Raw genomic sequence first — 21,534 nt, 5'->3', positions numbered from 1 at the left:
GTTTTTTGCAACTGATTTGTTACACAGAGGTCAAAATGTAATCTTCAAATAAAAAGTTGTTAAATCAAAGCTTTCTCTTTTAATGAGGTACTTTGAAGGTTCATCCTAATGTTTTAATGTTCAATTGAACTACTTTTTTCATTTATTTTTGTTCCCAAATTTGTTTTATTGATAAACTAAGGTGAGTGAATCTTTTAATATCAAAGCTGTATGTGTGAAATTGATAGATTCTTCAGAAACAAGGCAAAGGATAATTTACTTGAGTTCAAGTGATCTTTGGAATTTTTGAACTGATACCTGCTAACATGTTTTAGAAGGCAATTTGTTTAGAGGAGAGTATTTACATCAGTGAAATTCCAAAGCTCAAGGTAACCTCTGCTGAGGAGCTACCTTATCTTAGTTTAACTAGTTTTAATCCTCATTAAAAGACTAGTCTAGGATTTTTCTAGAATATAATGTTTCCACAGCAAAACTCTTAATGAAGATTAACTTTTCAACACTTAAAGTTAGCTTACAAACTTCAAATCATTTCAAAATTTTAAGTTTTCTACTTGTGTAAGGGAAAGTGGTACATAGTAAACCTTCACCAAAATTTTACTAGCCCCAGATGATGGGTAAGTGGAATCTTAAAACACTGACTAGTGCTGATCTATATAAGTTTAGTTTCAAAGATCAGACTCTAAAAAATGCTGAATACTCAATAAACAGTATTTCTTATATACCTTCTGAAAATTGCCTAACTGATAAACTCTAGTAGTCGAGAGCAATAGTCTAAAATGAAAGTCTACATAACAAATAGCAGTATCAGGGCAAAGAAACCGGAAAGTTTCTTTCAATGCTGAGCACAAGACACATGATACTTTCACGTTCCTCACAATGCACATTAGTGGTTTTCACATTACAGGAAAGCCACACAATTCATGATGTTCGGGAAAAAACAGATAAAAAGCATTGCGAAACATTAAAAATGCATTGGTTAGACTAGATGTTACCTTTACAATGAACACAAACACACAGTTTAAGTGTTGCATGTACCTGTTCAAGTTTAGGATGATAAGACATGTACAAAGATTCACATGATACAAAATGTACATACTAAAAATTTGAAATGCAATGTTAAAAAAAGAAAGATTGCCCAGTTGACAATTTCATATTTACCTTGCACCCAAATTGACAATACCTCCATCTCCATGTTACATTAAAATTAATTTGTTCTAATGGCAAGTTGCACTAGTGATCTAATGCGAGTTGACCAGCTCTTGCATCTTTATAGATTGGAATGTTGAACTTTTAAGGAGGTGTTTTAGATTCCTTTGTATTATTTAACATCAATAAAATTAGACCATCGGAAAATGCCTGTTTTTGCTCCCTGTCATGAGTCGATTCATTATTGTCTGTTCTCAATTAGTATGTGCCAGGTTTTAAAGGAGGAGGGTTGTGATCACTTCTAAGTACCTTAACCCAGCAGCTTTTTTTGCACCTGTCGCAAGGCAGGAACTTCTGGTCTTTGTATGTCTTTGTTTTCACCTTTAGTTTATTTTTTTATGTTAACTGAGTATATAAGGGTAACTCTTTCACTTTACCTGTGTATAATGATGTTTTGGGGCCAGCCGCAGCCTGCCCTGTGGTATGAGGATTCCTCATCATTCATTGAAGACCAATGGGTGGCCTTGGGCTGACATTTTTATCCTGGTGGGATTTTTGTCTCTTTGACATATACATTTATTTCAGACTTGAAAAAGTCCAGGATCTGCCACTTGTGAATGTAAATTTAAGCCCCTGACAATACATGTATGTGCTTTATAACAGGACAAACTTAGTATGCAATTAAAATTAAACAATAGTTTACAGGTTGAACCCTCAACATGGTATAAGTTTCCACACATGCCTTAAAAACCCAACTCTATTCTTTTGTGACTGTTATGATCATTGATATCTCTCCCACTTTATAAATAAATTCAAAAACTTCAAAGGGTCTTTACTTAAAACTTAGGGTGCCATTTACAGTTTCAAAGTGTAAATACCTCATTGCTTTGTGCTATTTTCTTTCACACTAATCTTTATTGCAAGGTTGTAGGTAGTTGATAAATCGGTGCTTCATTCATATACAATCAGTCAGTGTACCAAGATACTAACAATACAGCCACTACATCTGCAAGCTTAGTTCTCTAAACTTGTAGGTAATGGTAATACACCTTTTAGCTTGGTGTTGAGTTACTGATCTTTCTGTTTTATATCCCTTGGTGAAAGTCTGAAATTCTTTGAGTTCTCATTAAAGACATTAAGCTAAGGCTATTTAAATTTTCTAATTTGATCTATTGGTTTTCTGAACAAGTGTTTTAATTTTAAGTCATAAACTCTGTTTTTATGTTGAAAAAAATCAATAGCAATTTTGTCATTATTTCCCATTGTTTTGCTTAACCTTCTAGGCTATGAAATTTATTTCTGGAATCAAAATATCATATTTTCATATTTCCATTTGAAATAAACAAGAACGATGTCAATTTCATGGGGACTGTATATTGATTAGCAGCAAATTTTCTGAGTTATCTGTCAAATTTAATTTCTCTATTTAATATCGTAAGTTAGTTTATTTGAAAAATTCTGTCTCTTGGTCAGTGACGGTTGCTCTTGGCAACTTGTTATTTTGGCTTTTGTTTTTATGAATTTGGACATACAAGAATTAAAATCGATATGATTTCCTGTTTTGAAAGCGGTTTAATGTTTAATAGTTCTGATTAATGGTACACTTATTAAAATTGCAAAATCTTGTAGTTCTGTTGAAGTAGGATAGACAGAAGTTGTTGACATTTTTTATTTGAAGAGTTTTGATGCCATTTTAGAAAACTCTGCTTGTCACAAATTAGTTTTAATGTTGTACTGTTTGTAATAGACTTCATGTTAAATAAAAATGAAGTCAAGAGCTAGAAAGGCTTTTGACAAAAATTAGATTAAACAATAGATCCCACTAAAGCTGCTGTCTCTCTAACTATTGTGTTACAGACATGAACACTTTAAACCAGGTAAGTCCTATCTGTGTAAAGATGTTGAATCTCCAGTTAATTGAGGTGTTTTTGGTACATTTGTATTACTTATTTCAGAAAATCTCACTTTCCCTGTGTCTACAGTATATAACAGAAGTTCACTTTAGTCAGAACTACTGAAAAAGTGATATCCTTTACCTGTTGTCAGCAGTTGTGGACCCAGAAATTCTCCGTAGTGGAAGTCTGTTTTTCCCTATATAATCAAGCGAAATAAGGGGATCCCATGTCCTGGTGTCTCCATTGGATTTAAGAGGATTCCATGGTCCAGGTGTATCCCTTGGATCCATGGTACTTTTATTTATTTTTGCTGAAAATTTTGGTTGAAAGGTATCATGCTATTGATATTGGTATCCTTTGACTTTTTTTGTCACCATAACTTTATTTTGAGTGTATGGATCTTAATGATATTTTACCACAAAGTGCCATACCCCAAAGGAAGGCTTGGGTTGTGACTGGAACAATTTATGCATAAAAGTCCGAAAAGGGACACTTTGGTGCTAGTCAAATTATCATCTGGTGTCAAATATTTAATCACAGTCAATTTTTAGAAATGTATCAACCTAAATGGTATATCAATATTTACCCAACTGCTCAGGGTTTGACAGTCATATCATGCTGCACCCTGCAAAACATTTTATTGGTGACTGTTGTCAGGGAACAGAATGTTTGAGCCATGGAAGATTAAGAATATGATAAATTTTTAATTTACTGTTATTGAATCTTGCATCTTCAGATGAAAAATACAAAATATTTACTCATGACATCAAATTCTAGCCCAGGTTATGTTAAAAATTAGAGAAATATCAGAACAATATCTAAAGTATGTACAAGTTACAGGTATTGGATATTGACATAATGGTCAAAAATTGGATCAGGAAACTTGATAGGAATTTTAAGATTGCAGAGGTCAGTGATTTATAATACTAAAACCTTCTGGTAATTTTGTTCTTTCCTTCCTGAATTAGTTTAGTAAACAACATTTTCATGAGATTTTCTAGAAAGAGTTACATTTGTTCATACACATATCACTTTCTGATCAGTTCTTTAATGAAGATGTTTGATGTCCAACTGGAAAGACTTAAAGGCAGAATTTTGTGTCAGATGACATATTAACCCAGGCTAAAAATGAGTTGTTGTAAAATGATGTCAAAAAGTATTGTTTCTATGTAACTTCCATTAATTGCTGACAAAATTTGAATGTTAGTGGGTGGGTTTTTCTATCCAGTTATATTTACCCACATGCCTGGACAAAATAAATATTTTGTCATAAACTGTCCTGATACAGTAGGATTCAATAGTTGGGATAGATGTGGCAAGAAAAAATTCAGTGAAATCAAGTGTTTTTTCCCCAATTTGGAAAAATTAACATATTTGGGCTCCATTTTGCGCTTATGTTTCCATGTTTTGCAAAGATGAAGAGCAAAAAGGGTTTTGTCAAATTAAGCACACCTTGTACTAAACTTACTGATTAAAATCATTTTACCAAGATTATTGTCAGGGCCAAATTTGTTATAAACCAAATGTACATGTACCCCTTTAGATTTGACATACTGATGGGTTTCAATCAGTTTAGAATATACAACTAATGTACATCACTTTATGATAACTTAATCACAAAAAAATTAGTAAAATATCAAAAACATCCTTTTTAAAGACACTGACCTTTCATCGGTCAAATCACCTGTGAGTCGAATGTAAGATTTTATGAAAAAAATAAGTTTTTCTGATGGTCAACCATTTAGAACCTTCTACCCTCAGTTTTAAAGGAGTTCCTGTTAGTTTTTCACTGTGTACTTATTGATTGTTTTGTTTGTACATGTTGTTCTTTATGGTTTAATTTTGATGTTCCTGTTGTTGTCTTTACAAAGGGTTTGCCCGCATTTGCACCTTCATAATATGATCTTTTTTAAGGTGTTATTATTTGTCACAGAAAGAGTTGTAGAAAGTTTAAAACTGTTTTTATTCCATTTGCTTGAGACAAAGCATTATTTTAAATTCATGTCAACTTGGTAATTTAAAACTTAATGTATTTCTCTCATGTATTATGTAAAGGTAATTCCTATTGAAGAACTTGGCAATGACAGCTTAAGTAAAATGATCAATTTTTATTTCTATGGAAAATTTTCTAATGTAAAAGGAAAATAAAGTTTCCATGCTTGTCATGTTTCACAAATAAAATCCATTACATTATGACAAATGACCCTCCTGAATTTTTTTTTACTCCATAAAACAAATGGCCATAATATGTCATAAATGACCACCACTGGACAGCGGCCCTTTTCTGTCAATAATCACGGTTTTGTTTTACTGCATGATTATGCAGTAGCTTGTCGTGTTTTTTACCTTGATTTTATGACAGTAACACAAAAAAAAACATAATAAAAACTTGGCCATGAAAAAAATTGTCAAAAATAAAGAAATTATATTGCAAGTGTCAACAAAATTGGATTTCCCGAGGCTACAAATGTCACCACGATTTTTTCAGCTTGTGAAACTTTTAAACAAGAAATATGTTTTTTAAAGTCGTAAGTCACTCCTTTGAAAGAAAAAAATGACCATAAGCCTGACAAGTTTTCACCTTTACAAATAATTCACCCTTCTTGTGGGCAAAATTGAAACATATTTATTCGATGAGAGTTTTTTATGCATTCTTTTAAGGTTGTATAAACTTTGCTTATTCAAATCTAAAGAAAATAAAGGAATAAAAATTGACAATCACGTTTAGAAAATTGGTCTATAGTTAAAACAGCCTTTCTTACATATTGATCTTTTGAAGGACATTGTTAAAAGTTAAATTTGGGCACGTTTTCACCAAATGTTGTAGAACAGTTGTTACCCAAATTAGTTTCACTCGGTATTATTGATAGATCTGCACATTCAATAAATTTGTTTGTGATTCAGTGAAAATGCTAATTGAAATTGTCAATGAGACCTTATCATTTCAATTGAAATTAATTTAAAATTCATTTTAACTTTGATTTTCTAATCTGATCAAAGAAATAAAATTCAATATAATTTTTTGATAAAATATCAAAATTCTGAAATTTTGACATATGCAATTTCACATTGTGATAAAGTTTTAATGACTTTAAGGATTAAAATGAATAATTGACATTAAACTGTTGACAATGATGTCGAGAAAGCCAAATATTTATTGATTTAAGTCTTAAGTTGCATGCTTGAGTGCACTTAAAAAAAAGATTTCTGAAACCATTATCCTGTTTCTTCAGATTTTTATAAAGTTTACGGACAGATGTGCATGTGTTTGACTTTAATTTTTCATTGTCAGATTTCAAGGCAATGGATAAATGGAAGGAAATATGAACTTATTAACTGTCACTTAGATATTAGCTGTTTAAAACTGGTCGAAATTCACAATCATTTAGGCTTGTATTAGGAGAAGTCATCATTTACTAATGCTGTTGCATTTCTTATATCAAGTTAAGTCCCTGTATGTTTTTTTACAGGACTACTTGTATTATATATTAAAAATACCCTGTTAAAGATAAATCAAGCAAATATAGTGACTAAGTTCCTATTCTTGACTTCTCAAAACTGAATTCAATGGAAGGAAGAACTACTTCATAGCTAAAATCTGTTGATCAATGTTGCAGTTCTTGCTTCGGAAAAGTAAACAATGAATATGAGAGATTTATTTTATAAAATGAAAACAGGGTGGATAACAAAGATTAAATGATTCTTGTGACAGCAGTACAGTAGGGTCAAGGATCCAGCTTCAGAAGGCTAAAAAGACTATTTTTGACTAGGTGAGTGATTCATGCTCCCTTGTTATTGACCAGGTGAGCCATTCAGGCTGTAGTTATTGACCAGGTGAGTGATTCAGGCTCTCTAGTTATTGGCCAGGTGAGCCATTCAGGCTGTAGTTATTGACCAGGGGAGCCATTCAGGCTGTAGTTATTGACCAGGTGAGCCATTCAGGCTGTAGTTATTGACCAGGTGAGCCATTCAGGATCTCTAGTTGTTAGGTGCCCATTATTGTAGCTTTGGAGATTTAGTAAAACCACTGGATTTAAATGATCATGTCAAAGTACAATGTACCATGTGCATTTATGTTGGCCCGAATCTTTGGTGCTGATAAATGAAAATGTGCTGGTTCACTATTTCTGGGTTAAAGTTGGTGTACCTTTGTAACGTAAAGGTATTGCATACTTTTATGCTGCGAAAAAATTGGTCTGTACAGTCCCAAGCGTAAAATGGGTCATGAGATATGATGTCATGATAGGAAATGTTATGTGACCACTGTACTCATAAATTTAACTTACACAATTTTTTATAAATCTAATCCTAATGTCCTGTTTGAGGTTTAATCTTGACATAGACCTAATTAAAATGTTTTTGTACAGTTTGACTACTGTTATCATGCATATTCATTGCTTGGGGAAAACTGCAGCAAACTCAGCTTAGAAATAGTAGTTTTTGAATTTTAAATATTAAAGGAGTTTTCATCAAAAGCAGAATTACCCTGTAGCTGATCTAAAATGAGAATACTGTGCATTTAGTTACTACATGCAATTTTATAGATTAAAATATAAAAATACACTTCCTTCATATTGGTCCTCTCTGTTTTCTCCAGCACCATGTAAATTGACAAGAGTTTGTTGCAAAAAAATAGATCCTGTTGAATAAAAGAATATGACTGCTGTTAGATGAAGTCCATTTTTAGCATTAGCCTTATTGTAATATGATAAATAGGCATTGAAATTCTGTAGCTAATGTTCAATTTATTCATATGGGTAACTTGTTCCTAATTTGATTATCCACATCTAGGCAAAATTAGCCATTGAATAATATAGCTACCCTTACCAATAACACAGTCAAAACTGATTCACTAGAAATGCATGGATATGGATTAATTAGGTCTTACCACTCTGTGGTGGAACATGTTCTGTTTCATGGCTGATGCCAGTTGAGCAAATGTGGGTGTCAAAAGCTCTTTTCTAATTATAAAGTTTAAAGTGTCTTTGTTACAAAATAATTGCTGAGACATCAAAAAAACTGTTGCTGTTTACATGTCTCCTTGTCAGCATAAAAAAAAAGCTCGTGAAGAAAATTAGAATGTGCAATCCAGATGCAAAATTTTGAATATATTCCAAAAAACATAAGTATTTGACAAAACATTAAATGATGGTGGATTGTGTCACTTATATTTGTTGTTTTAATGTTAGTTGCAGACGACACAATGTTTGAATTTCCTGCCTCAGTTTGGAGATTTGTCTGCTGGTAAATACTTCAAATAACAAATCTGTTCCAACAACGTTTTGATTCCCAGTCATTGAAAGGTTTTTTATGTGTCCGCCACATTGATGACTTCGTTACAATTCCGGTCAGGAATTTTAAGTCTGCTCTATCGATGGGGATGATTGTTCCTAAAATCCTTTTGTTTTTATAGATCCATGATTTTAAGTGTTTTTGATTTAAAGCTTCTTTTGTATGATTTGATAGGGTTTTTAAGACTCAAGGGCCCCAAGAAATGATTTTGTGTTTTGGAATAATGGGTTTATCAGTTAAAGAGGATTTGATGGCGAAAAAATCATTTCTACATTTCATAATATGATTGATTGAAACACAATTTAATTTTGATTGAAATAAACTTTATTATTGCTTGAGAGACCCATAAGTGGTTTTCATGCCATACTTATAGTCAGTGTGTTTCAGGTTTTTCCGTGGGATCATTCTACTAGCAATATTTTGGAGTTTAAAAATGCATTGAAAAAAGTTTAGGCCGAGATGTATGAGTGGGATACTTGTCAACAATCGGCTTGACTTATTTGAGAAATGTCAAAATTGTCTGGCATTTTAACTTAATGATAAGTTTCCATGGAAATCAACTAAAAAGATCTTAAATTGTAATGAGTTTATGACAGAAAATTAATGAACTTTTAAATCAAACAATTTTACTGATCAAACACAGACAACAAAACATTTCAGGTTGATTTTTCATGTTTTTCCCCCAAAAGTTAATATCAGCTATTTTATAGAATGATTATAGATCTGTAATGGTTTGGCTGACAAAATGCCAAGGAAATGAAATATATTGGGCATTAAAGTGGTGTTTTAGAGATATTTAGATTTTGGTGATTTTTTTATAAAAATGACATAGTTTGGCCATTAATGTACTTGGTGATATGGATTTGAATTGTTGTAATTATAGTATTATGCAGTTGTAAAGCAGTGGTTAACTTTCATGCAATTATGGAAGAATTATATCAAAGTTTGGAATTATATGGCAACTTAGATAGAAGTTGACATTAAGAAGAATATAATTGTAATATATGATCAGCCCCATTAAGTTAGAGACTACAATTCTATGGTTTTTTTTTTTGCTTGGTAATTGTTTTTTATGCATATATAGCCTTTTGTAGAGAGTTTCATGAGCCAGGATTTGAATTTTTTTTATCACTTTAGGGCTGTTGAGAATTTCTTTACTTTCAAGACTCATAAAACATCTATAAAGTGGTGATTTTAACAATTTAATCTTAGAAATATAAGGATAGAATGAGAATTCCATCTTTATTTCTTTGTTTAATGACTGTGTTAACAGATACAATAGGGAAAATGTTAGATATAACAGCTAGTAAAATTTTAAAAGTTGAGCGTATGTTTAGAAAGCTATTTAATTACTTTATCAGTGTAAATACTGCCATCTAGAATAGAAGGATCTTGGTAAGAGAAGTATCTGTTCTGATTTCCTCATAAAACACGCAATTTACGAACAAAGAGCTGTCAAAGAAATGCAAATAAAGTTGTCAGTTAAAAGAAGCCTGCATCAACTGCATGGATTCCTAAGCTTTAGTTCACAGTGTAGAATGGTTCTAACACATTTACATTCTATTGTTTTCTTAGTTTTTGCCCCTGTAATTTTTATAATTGTTCTAGACATCCAAACTTTAGTTTTTGCTGGTAAATTCCATAATATTCTTGTCAAAGTAAAGATTGCATAATCTTGTTAAAAGTAGCATGTATTGTTACCATTATCAAGTCTATAAGAACAATGCATTTAATTTCATAATCATATGTCTTGTCTGTTATCACCAGGGCAATTAAAGTGTCATTCAGTCTGTATGTCTGTAATATACTGTCCTAAAAAAGATGCTATGTTTTTACTAAAAATTTATGCACAGATGAAGTCCAAAAGTTGATTAGATAAATTGGACCTTTTCTTTTTTTCCTGATTAACCCCCCTCCCCTATTTTTGAAAGTGAGAAGTATGTGGTGATTATGCTGTCCATCTGTCCCCAGTTTCCACCAGCAACTCCTTTTCAGAAACAACTGCAATTCAATGAATTCACATTCTTTATCACATCCTCTTATTTTGTATTTGATTTTGGTGATTGAAATTTCTTCAACAAAGTGGGATGATATTTCCATTCCTAACTCATTTGAAGCCTTTCAGTAGAACTTGTTTTTGATGCCATTGTGTACCTCCAACTTTGCTTTGAATATGAACATTATTGGTGCAAAACATGGAATTTGTCATTCCTTGACCAAGGAGGACAGTTTTCTTTGCTAAAACATATCATATCATATACATATTATGGAGAAATTTGACGATTTTCCCTCTACATTTTTAGCTTGTTGAACTTAATCTAATTTTGTTGTTGTTTTGAATTAATATTTGAATAAAAAATAAAAATGTAAGAATGATATCAGATTTCTGTATCTGCAAAGTTTTTATTGTCTAAATGATAAAATCTATTATTGTTCAGTAAGAATTCTTTTATTACCATAAAATTCAATGTTTTGTTATGTGTATACTTTATTTAATGGATTATTATTTTAAATTTATCTTCTGTCCACATATCATTGTAGATTACAGCTTTAGCAGTGGGTTACAGTACAATAGATACAAGAAAGTAGGAGTTACAGAGATATTTGTATTCCTAGAACACCTAGAGTCAGACTGACCACCTCAAAGCAAGGTGAATGAAATATTTGGATAATAAAAATTTGTACAATTGGTTGGTAATTGGGTACTAAGTAAGTCAAATAATGGCAACAAGAACAGAAAGGCAAAGAACCAAGTATAAAGAAGGCAAGTCAATAGTGGCAACATGTGCAGATTGCAATGAGCCAAGTATAAAAAAAGCAAGTCAACAGCGGCAAGATATAGGGAAAGGCAATAAGTCAAGTTAAAGGTAGGCAAGTTAACAGTGGCAACATGTGCAGATTGCAATTAGACAAGTATAAAGAAGGCAAGTCAATAGTGGTAAGATGTACAGAAAGGCAACGTTTAAGGTACATGTAGGCAAATAAAAAGTGGCAACATGTGCAGATTGCAATTAGCTTAGTATAAGGAAGGCAAGATAACATGTAAGAAGTATAGTGCTTCAAACATCTGAGAGGCAAAAAAGTAAGAAAAAGGCATGTAATTAGTGTTCTTCTATCCCATCACTCTTTGAATTTACTTAATGATTAAGTCACTATTTTTGATTTAATAGTATTTAGAATATTTGATTTTATTGTGCTAAGCAAATGAAAAAAAAGCAAAATCCCACAAAGGACAAATTTTATGATGGTATTTTATATTTTAATGTTTTATGCCATTTCACTAAGAGCCTGGAGCAGTAGTTTTAAATAGGTAAACATTTTTTTCTACAATAATTGAATTTCACTCTGAAAACAATTTAATTTTAAAACTCATAAATTTTTCATTTTCCCCTCTGGTGTATCATCAAGTTGATTCATATGTCTGTGATATTTGTAGAAAAAATTGGTCAACTGTCAGTAAACAAAATTATCCTTGAGTTTCATGAAACATAAAAAATGTTAAAAATACAGAATTGAGCTTGATAATTATTGTATCATTTATCCTTTTAAAGTGTTAGTTGTTTATGACATGTTTTATTCTGATGAGTACTCTTACATTGCTAAATTCCAACCTTCAAAGGTCTGAAATTGTCTGTTATGATGAAATCCTAGAAAGATTTTAATATGGTACTGTACTCTACTTTGTATTACATCTCAGAAAATGCTTTGGAAAAAACTCAAAAGCAAACTTTAGGCATATACATAGATTATAGTCTGTGTGTTTGTGTGTTGTATTTTCTGTCATGCCTTGAGTTCAGATTCATGTTATAAAATTAGTTTCATCATTTATGACAATGGTGTTCATGTACATAATGATATTAATGTTTTGAGGAACTTGGTGGTTGTTTCTAGAAAAGCAGAGGATGCTTATCCTACCGGTGCACCTGGTCCATGCTCCCAGTTTTTAGTGGAGTCTGAGTTGCTCATATGCTTTTGTTACTTTGTATGTATGATTTTAGTTACTTTATGTTCTTTGTTGTTTATGTCTGTTTTCTATGTCTGGTCTTTGTCCCAGGATTACATTCTTTTGATTACGGCTATAACCTTGGTTCCCTTGATTATTCTTTGAAATGGTTTTGATGTCAAAGTTCTAAGCTTCGTGATAACACATTGATTACATTGCCAAACTGTGACATTCTGAAATTTTGATGATAAACTTCAGCCTCCCACCAAAAATGTTTGGTATTGTTAGGTCTAGTAATTCAAATTTATTGTTAAGAGAGCTCATAAAGCTCTGTGACTTTATCTTCAGGTCTCCAACAAAGAAATGGAATAGATGTAAAGCTAAGGTAAAATCAAAGACTGAAGTCTTCAAAGTCGCTAAACGTCAAATAGTCTCTGCCACTGATTTTGGCTTACTTCCAACATCCGAAATAGCACAAATGCAATCTGCTCTAATATCAGGTGACTTCCGCTAGAATCTTGGTTCCCTTGATATGATTATTCTTTCGTGACTGTGATGACCCAAATGTTTTCTATCAAGACAATGGGTTACCAGGAACCAGATGAAACAACTGGCAATGGCTTGATATAGATATTGGGGCCCTGATAATGTCTATGAATTTATAGTCAATTGTAACGAGTCCCTGTGTTTGAATTAGGAGCTGGGTAATATTACAAAAATTCAAGGCTAACCGATCATTTCATCTTTTAATTTAAACTTCCTGTTCTCATACAAACAAAAAACACACATAGACGTATGTATGATATTTTTTAACGAGGTATGTTCTAGCGATCTTTGGGTCGCTTATGATATTGACCGTGGAACCAGATTTGGAACTAGATTAAACAACTGGCAATGAATATTCATAATTGGGGCTGTGCTAATGTGTATGACCTATATAGTCTTGTAACGATCCCGTGCCTGAATCTGGTACTGGGTAATGTTCAATGCTAGCCAATCATTTCATGTAGACTTCCTGCTCTCATACAAGCAAGCAACGCACAAAGAACACAAGTGTATGATACTTCATACAAAGCTAGAACTATTACACTATGGTGGTAAACATGGCACAGATCTGCAGCATAATGTGGAATAGTAATGTATAATTATGCGAATCATATGCAAATATAAAGTATTGAAATTACAAGTGCAAAAAGTTGCTAACAATATTTGTGACTTAAAAAAAGTGATGTTGTTATTATGTTCATTTTTAGCTCACCTGGCCAAAGGCCATGTGAGATATTGCCATCACTTGGCATTCATCATCATCTGTCATCATTGTCTGTCATCGTCCTTAACAATTTTTCAAAACTCTTCTCCTCTGACACAACTTGACCAATTGGAACCAAACTTGGAATGAATGTTCCTTGGGGTATCCTGCATGGAACTAAATTGGGGATTTTTGATCCGTTGGAAAGCATGGCTGCCGTTACTAAAAATAGAACATAGGGGTCAGACAGTAGTTTTTGCATTTATCTCAAAAACGGTTAGGTTTAGCCAAATTCTTACCAGGTAACAGTGTTCAGCATGATGAGATCTATCTGCGATTAAATTTTCATTGTAATCTATTTAGCCATGTTGGAGTTATTGCCCTTTTTCAACGTTTTTTGCTATTTTTAATGTTATTTCTTCAAAAATCTTCTCCTCTGACACTACTTGATCAATTGGAACCAAACTTGGTATGAATGTTCCTTGGGGGTATCATGCATAGAACCGATGTGGGGATTTTTGATCCATCGAAAACATGGCCACTGTTACTAAAAATAGAACATAGGGGTCGGACAGGAGTTTTTTGCATATATCTCCAAATTGGTTTGGTTTATCCAAATTCTGACCAGGTAACAGTGTTCAGCATGATGATTTTTATATGTGGTCAAAGTTTCATTTTAATCTGTTCTGCCATGTTGGAGTTATTGCCCTTTTTCGACTTTTTTTTTGCTATTTTTAATGTTATTTCTTTCAAAAATCTTCTCCTCTGACACTATTTGACCAATTGACACCAAACTTGGTATGAATGTTCCTTGGGGGTATCATGCATAGAACTGATGTAGTGATTTCTGATCTGTTGAAAAGCATGGCCGCCATTACTTAAAATAGAACATAGGAGTCAGACAATAGTTTTTCGCATATATCTGCATGGTTAGGTTTGCCCATTTTGAAAGGGGTAAAAGTGTTCAGCATGATGAGATCTATCTGTGGTCAAATTTTCATCCTAATCTGTTAAGCCATGTTGGAGTTATTGCCCTTTTTGAAATTTTTTTGCTATTTTTAATATTTTTTCTTTCAAAAATCTTTTCCTCTGACACTACTTTACCAATTGAAACAAAACTCGTTATAAGTGTTCTTTGGGTATCCTGCATAGAATTGAAGTGGGTTTTTTTTATCCGTTGAAAAACATGGCCACTGTTACTAAAAATAGAACATAGGGGCCGGACAGTAGTTATTCGCATATATCTCCAAAACTGTTAGGTGTGGCCAAATTGTTTCAATTGCTGAAATGATCCTTATTTTTAGGACTACAAAAGTCTTCAGGCATAAAATTTGTCAGAGGCCTTCTTATAAGAGTTATTGCCCTTGACAGGGGAAAATGACAGTTTTTTTTTTGTTTGTTTTTACAATTTTCAGCCAATGTCTTGAAAACTATGATAGATTTAGACTTTCATTTACTGAAATGATCCTTATAATAAGTCCTATCAAAGTTTTCTTGGGTCAAAATTGTTGGACAACTTCTTGTTTAATTTATTGCCCTTGAAAGGCAAAATTCACCAGGTTAGCGATTCAGGCTCCTGGGAGCCTTTTGTTTCTTATGAAAGGTGTTATGTCCATGTTTTAAGTGATAATGAATACATGTAAAAAAAGACCTCTTTAGTAGGCAAAGTTAAATGTCCTCTAACTATTTGCTGCTGTCCCATAAAAGATGGAGACTGAATTACATGAATTTTTTTTGTTACTATGACTTGGTTACTGTTAGATTCTCTGTTTTGAACACTTTAAAAAAAATGAAGTTATTAATGAATAAATCTTTAGCTTTGTATTTAATTAAACCAAGTTAACATGCAAACAATCAGTTTCAGCACTGTAAAACTATGTTCCTCCTCAATATTTAATGCCAGTATAATTCCCAGTGGAGAAAAAAGGGGCAATATTTCAGTACAAATAACCATCTTTTGGTGGTTTATATTATGATGAAGAAGAAAGTTCAATTTTTTTGTGGTGTGCTTTCAGCTGATTTCTGAAATTTTATATGAAATTTCTGGACTGTAGTTTTGTTTGTAGTTTTAATTAAATTTCCGTCAGTTTTTTTTTCAAAGGCTTGCAGACATTTGTGTCGGCTGATAATTGAATTTTTTTCATTTAGAAATTGAATTGTAACTGAGAACTTTGAACACTAAATTATTTCTGGTTTTAATTTGATGATTTTTTTTTAGATTTTGTTAGATTCCCTCAAGCTTGAAAGGAATATTTTGCATGTATCAGACCAAGTTTTTATTTCAAGTTCTAGACAAGTATTCCCTCGGTGATAGGGTATACTGTAACAATGAAGAAAATGTTTGGCTACAACCATGAATTATATTTTACAATATCCATAAAAAGATGAAAAATTTCATTTTTATCAGTAAGTTGGTCATGCAATCAATACTGTAAAAATCATTAGAAGATACTAATCTTAACAGTATTTCTAAAGAATTCATCTTTAAAAGCTGGACTCAACTGATTTAGTACTTGTTAGCATCACATGCATTCACTATTTTCATTCATATTATTGGTAAAGTCGTCCAGTAAAAATTTGCTAAAATGGACAACAAAGTGAAGTTTTTAAAACTTTCTGTAGCTTCATGCACTTGTTCTTTAATTATATTCATTCATCTCTTTGAAAAACAAGCATCAGTTTAGCCAGTTAATTTGTAAGGAAAGACTAGTTGTCAAGGGCAGTAGCTCAATACTAAGTCCAGGGAATAATGGAAAATGTTCCAAATATATCCAAGATTATATTTTATTTTCACGGAAGGAGCTATGAATCGATTATCACGTCCAGCCAGTTTTGTATATGATGGCCAGTTGTTAAAATAATGACCATTAGATGTTAGAAACAAACATTGCAGCCTGTAATTTTCAGTTGAATTACATTTTTTCACATGGTCAGTCTTGATTATATACAGCTCCATGATGTGAAATAATGATTCAATTTTTTCATGGCTTGGCCGAAGCCACTAATGTCAAATTTGGAAAAAAAAATCAATTCCAGTTTTATTATGATTGAAAACCATCGTATTTAGCGTGATCATAAAGCACAACAAATTTAATCACTAGCTGACCAGTGGCCTTCAGTAACAATCAATTTTTTTCTCTGAGTTAGTAAAGTGAAGTTTATTGGCAATACCCTCAAAATAATATAGCATGGAATCTTCTGTGACTTATAATTATTGGACAGGATTTATTACTGGACTTAAACAGTGCAGCAGTTTTGTCACATTGTAAAAGTCAAGTAGTGTCCACTTCTTCCTTGTCACTTTCAGATTAAAAAAATTCAAGATGAAATAAAGATTGTAGCATTGTCTGCCCAGGATGGAGTCAATCATCTCAGAATTGTTTTTTTTTACAAGTGATGACATTTTCATTAAGACCAGATAATTTGTTGCCTTTCAGAATTTAGATCATTATGGTCAAGACTTGTTTTTTTCCTTTAAGTTCACTTGGCCTTTTATCCTTTAAGCCTTGTGAATTCATACTGTATGAAGAGTTTATTGAGGTGGAAGGAATTAAGTTTCTGAAAGTTTCCTTAGGGCTAGTCTGCACTTATTTATCTCTCAAATCATGATCTTTTAGGAAATATATAGCTGCTGCATTAATGACCATTGATTCATCCAGGTCTTGTCTGTAGTCAATCAAAATTTAAAATTGAAGTGTGGATCATTGTTATAGTACACCAGAAATTGTGTTAGAATCTGTTTCTCTACTGTTTTACCTAAATTGAATTCGTTGTATCAGATTATGAAGTGTCCATTTTGCTCATTTTTTATTACTGAGTTTTTCCAAATATTACTAGATTCAGTGGGTCTATAAAATAGTTTGACTGCCAGTTGTAATAGATATTACATGTATTAGTGTGAAGGTAGATCATACTTAATACTTCTAGTAAATTTTCCTTGTTTTTCTCAAAGATGACCCTGAATGAATATACTTATGAATTTTAATGTAAAAAACAGGTCAGAATACTTGATTTTGAGATAATTTAGCCTTATTAAAGCCAATATTTTACTACATTTTATATGGATTCTTTACGGAATTTTCAACATTTTGCAAACTTCTAAAAAACAGGTAGATAAAATTTCTTATAACTTTATATAAAGAATGCTTAACTGACATTCTTAAATATTTCAAAATGAAAATTGGAGGTCACTGAACTATTTCTTGCAATATTAAACAAATCTTTAATTCCCTATACATTTCAATAGAACATTATCCTGCCATTTTATCTATCTTTGAAAGAGGCTTTATAAACAAAATGTTTTTAATTTGACCATTCTAATATTTTGGTAAAAAATCTATTTGAAGTAATTTAAATGTATTATTTTTACATAATTTCAAACACTATTAGTACATAGAAAATATATAGGTCTGTATGATTTTGCAAGATAACAGAAAAGAATGCTCCATGTAATAGGTATGATCTACCCTAACTATGTTACATTAGTATGCTTGTTTGTTACCTCCCCCTCCCCCACCCACCCATTTGTTCATTTACCTTGTAAGTACAATGGATTTAAATGAAATGAAGCAATATTACTAATGTAGGGTTTTGCAATCTACCTATATTGTAAGCAGGAAGATTAACTCGCTGATCTCATTCCTTGTTTTACATATGGACTTGTTTTAATTGTTTAAAAGTCTGTTTATAATAGATAGCACCGAATGTAGAGGTATTGGTCATTCTGACCCTGACCTTTGATAATTTAAACTTGAATGTACCTCAGCTGATTGCCACATTCATTTTAAATAAAGAATTCTATACAGATTGATATGAAAACTTCAGTAAATTATGATTCAAATGTAGAAAGATTGTAAGAAAAAGAAGTATTTATTACAGTTACAATATCCCATCAGAAAGGTGTGAAAGATCAAAAGTTGAAATCAGTCTTAACTGTTAGTGATGAAGGATAAATGTCTGTTTGAATAATGGATGAGATTTGTTAAAATGTAGATTCTACTTATTTAAAGCCAATTAATATGATGATTTCTAAGTTGTGCTGTAAAGATAAAAATGGATTGAATGATTGGAGATGAAGATAAACAGAGTTCCATGCTGATACCAAAACTATATACCTATAAACATGATTAAAACAAATTGTTAAAGCTTTGTTTTTTTCTCTTTTAAAATTGAATTTGTGCTGTTGCTTTATTCTGAAGTCTGTCTGTCTGTTACACCTAAACCTAAAGTTGATAATATGGTATAGGGTAAAGTTGAAACAATACAGAAATTGTGGTTTTGTAGTGTTTCCACCTTGTCTACTGAATGTTATACCATTATGCAAATTTTGCAGTTACATACCACAGGATAAAGGTTATTTATGATTTTGAGAGATATGGTCCCAACTATCTAGTGATAAGGGACCAATAAGGAGCCAAAAAACAAGTATTTCATAAAACTTGGTTTTCTAAGTCTATGGATCCCTATGGAATACCACTGTATTCAATACCACCAAAGGACACTTGGATGAGTTGGGATTTATGACTGTAATTATAATCAAATAAGGGTTGCAAGGGGCCAAAACAACAAAATTTTCTGGTTTCGGAGCAATAATTTTAGGAAAAGTGTATGGATCTCTATGGAATTTTATTACAAGGTTTCATACCAAAGAAGGTTGTGATGAATTTAAAGAGTTATGCCCCTTCCTGTTTAGGAAAAGGAGTCCAAAAAGAGTAACTTTGCATAGATGGGATAATTCTCATATCTAATTGCAAATTTAAAGTTCTCTGAGTGCCAAATTTAGAGCTTTATTTGTGCTATAATGAAGCTGTGCAATTTATTAACTGTTTAAGAATGTCAGTATGACATTTGAACAAAATTAGTAATGACTGTCAAGCAACTTGTTTGGACTATTTGTCTAATTGGTCAGTAATCTGTTTTGCAAACTTCGTGAAGCATAGATTATAAGATTTTGTTCTCAGTCCAAATTCCTATATTTTTCTTCTGAAGTTTTTCTATCAGTTAGTCTTGGATTCCACAGTGTATGATAGCCTTTGAATTCTCGAATGAATGTTGATAAAAAATTGCAAAAAACGAAAGAGAAAAAAAGACACATATTCATTGAAGTCACAATTTCTGAAAATAGATTTATAGAACATAGGGAATTACAAGTACTTTGTACTAGGTGACAAATTCATAAATGGTACTTTCTGTTGTTTAGTATTTCTAAAGTTTAGCTCACTTGTACCATTCTGAAGTTGTTGTAAAAAGCTTATGCATGTCTAATAAATGTTGGATGAAACTCTTAGAAGTTATGACTTTTTTTCATTTATACATGATACTTAAAAGTTGAGAAAAGCAATTTGACAAAATTCAAGTGCATTGTCACAGATGTACAGCTGTTTACAGTGATTAGAAACTTAACGTGACTCACTCATTAATGCAGAAACAAATGAAGAGATAAATTAATCCAATCTGTTTACAAAATTATGAAATTATAGCAAATATAATTAATTTTACAAAATGTCAGTTTTCCATAATTATGCTGCATTTACCATTAAAATTAGTTCATAGATGAAGGCATTTTTGTCCTGCCATTGGAAAAAATTTGAGTATATGAATCATGCCAATTATGAAATTAAGATGATCTGCCAAAATTCTGTGCAATTTTATGGAAAAAACATAAAAGAGTTAAATCATGCATAGAAAACATATCTTTTTCATTGTATTGATAACTACTTGGATATCTAATAGCAAGTGTGGTTGAAAAAAAAGAGACGGGATGAGATACAAACTGAGTTATGAAGTTAGTGTTAAGATTTAATGGCCACAGTCTAAATTGTATCAGAGAAAAAATAATGAGACGACTAGACTTTGCCAAATTAAGTTTACCTTCTGTGTGTATGAAAAAAAAATTTGATCTAGTAAATGAATGTTGTATGAGAAAGGCTGCCTTATTAGATATCTATATCATAGTACAATAAGTTTTTATTGATGTCCAGTCTTTTTGTTTTAAGGCAGAAAATATCAAATAAATCATGCCATGATAGAACTTACTGTTGCCCTTAGCATATTGCATACAAAATATTTGTTGGGACTATACTGTGTGATGTTTTAGAGTGGAACCTTTATTAACAGTGATGGGAAGCTGGCTTTGAGATTTAAAAAAGGATAACTTAGTGATTTCAAATTTATGTTTTAATATTTTGACATTTGAAGCTAGTTGATTCTGTTGGTCCGTACTATGGTACATGAACAAGAATTTTTTTAATAAATCTTACCTATTTCATCTTTCAATCTGCATCATTAATTGGGGTTTCAAACACATTTTCAGCTGTGTACCTGATGAATGGTCAAGTATGACAACAAGAAACCACATAAGGGTTTAATTTTTGCAGATAAAGATGCTTCTCCAATACACCTTGAAACAATTATAACTGACATAGTTTGCACATATTTTTGTCTCCTTCTAGTGAAGACATGTTGGAATTAGACTTTAATTGTAAAGATGATAGGCGCTCATTGTCAGATGATAATGCATCTGGTGAACATAGATTGAACTCTATACTGTAGATATAGTGATGACATGTACAGTATACATGTTTTCTATACTATAACTGCTCAACACTATTATATCTAGGACATAACAGGTCACCATGACCTGCATTTCTTGCTTCAGTTTACTGGTCTTGCACAGTTGAAGTTCAGCAAAAAAATATGTAAATACACAAAAGATCAATATAATTCTGTACTCTTTAAAATGCTTTGGTACATATCATGAAATCAAAAGCATGTTTCAGGAGTTCAAATTTGAATTTGATGAGTTGAAGGTCCCAGATTTTTCCAATTTTTAAATCAATGGTTTACTTGAGGAGAATCAAAAGCCAACACAGAAGTGTTGATCAAAGGTGTTGAAGGTATAGGATTCATATAGATCAAAGTTCTTAGGTCCTTTGTCAGTAATTGAAGGTCCTGGACCTCAGACCACCACTATTTGAACTTTTGAGTCATGAATACCATTCCAGTGCACC

General features: G+C 31.8%; 1 protein-coding gene across 2 annotated transcripts in view; it reads left to right on the top strand.

Annotated features, from left to right (window-relative positions):
* LOC148629039 (uncharacterized) overlaps window positions 1–21,534 on the top strand; it is an 84,437-nt gene that overhangs the window by 2,201 nt on the left and 60,702 nt on the right. Inside the window, exons 2-3 of one of the 2 annotated variants that reach the window (XM_088542856.1) lie at window positions 10,875–10,984; window positions 12,625–12,661. The gene's annotated coding sequence lies outside the window, so the exon portion shown is untranslated. The remainder of the gene's footprint in view (window positions 1–10,874; window positions 10,985–12,624; window positions 12,662–21,534) is intronic. The other variant, XM_088542851.1, reaches the window with a different exon arrangement.

Source organism: Perna viridis, chromosome 1 (genome assembly GCF_037379345.1).
Source record: "Perna viridis isolate PV_CMFRI_1.1 ecotype Kerala chromosome 1, ASM3737934v1, whole genome shotgun sequence".
Classification (NCBI taxonomy): Eukaryota; Metazoa; Mollusca; class Bivalvia; order Mytilida; family Mytilidae; genus Perna; species Perna viridis.
This window is presented reverse-complemented; position numbering and strand designations above follow the sequence as displayed.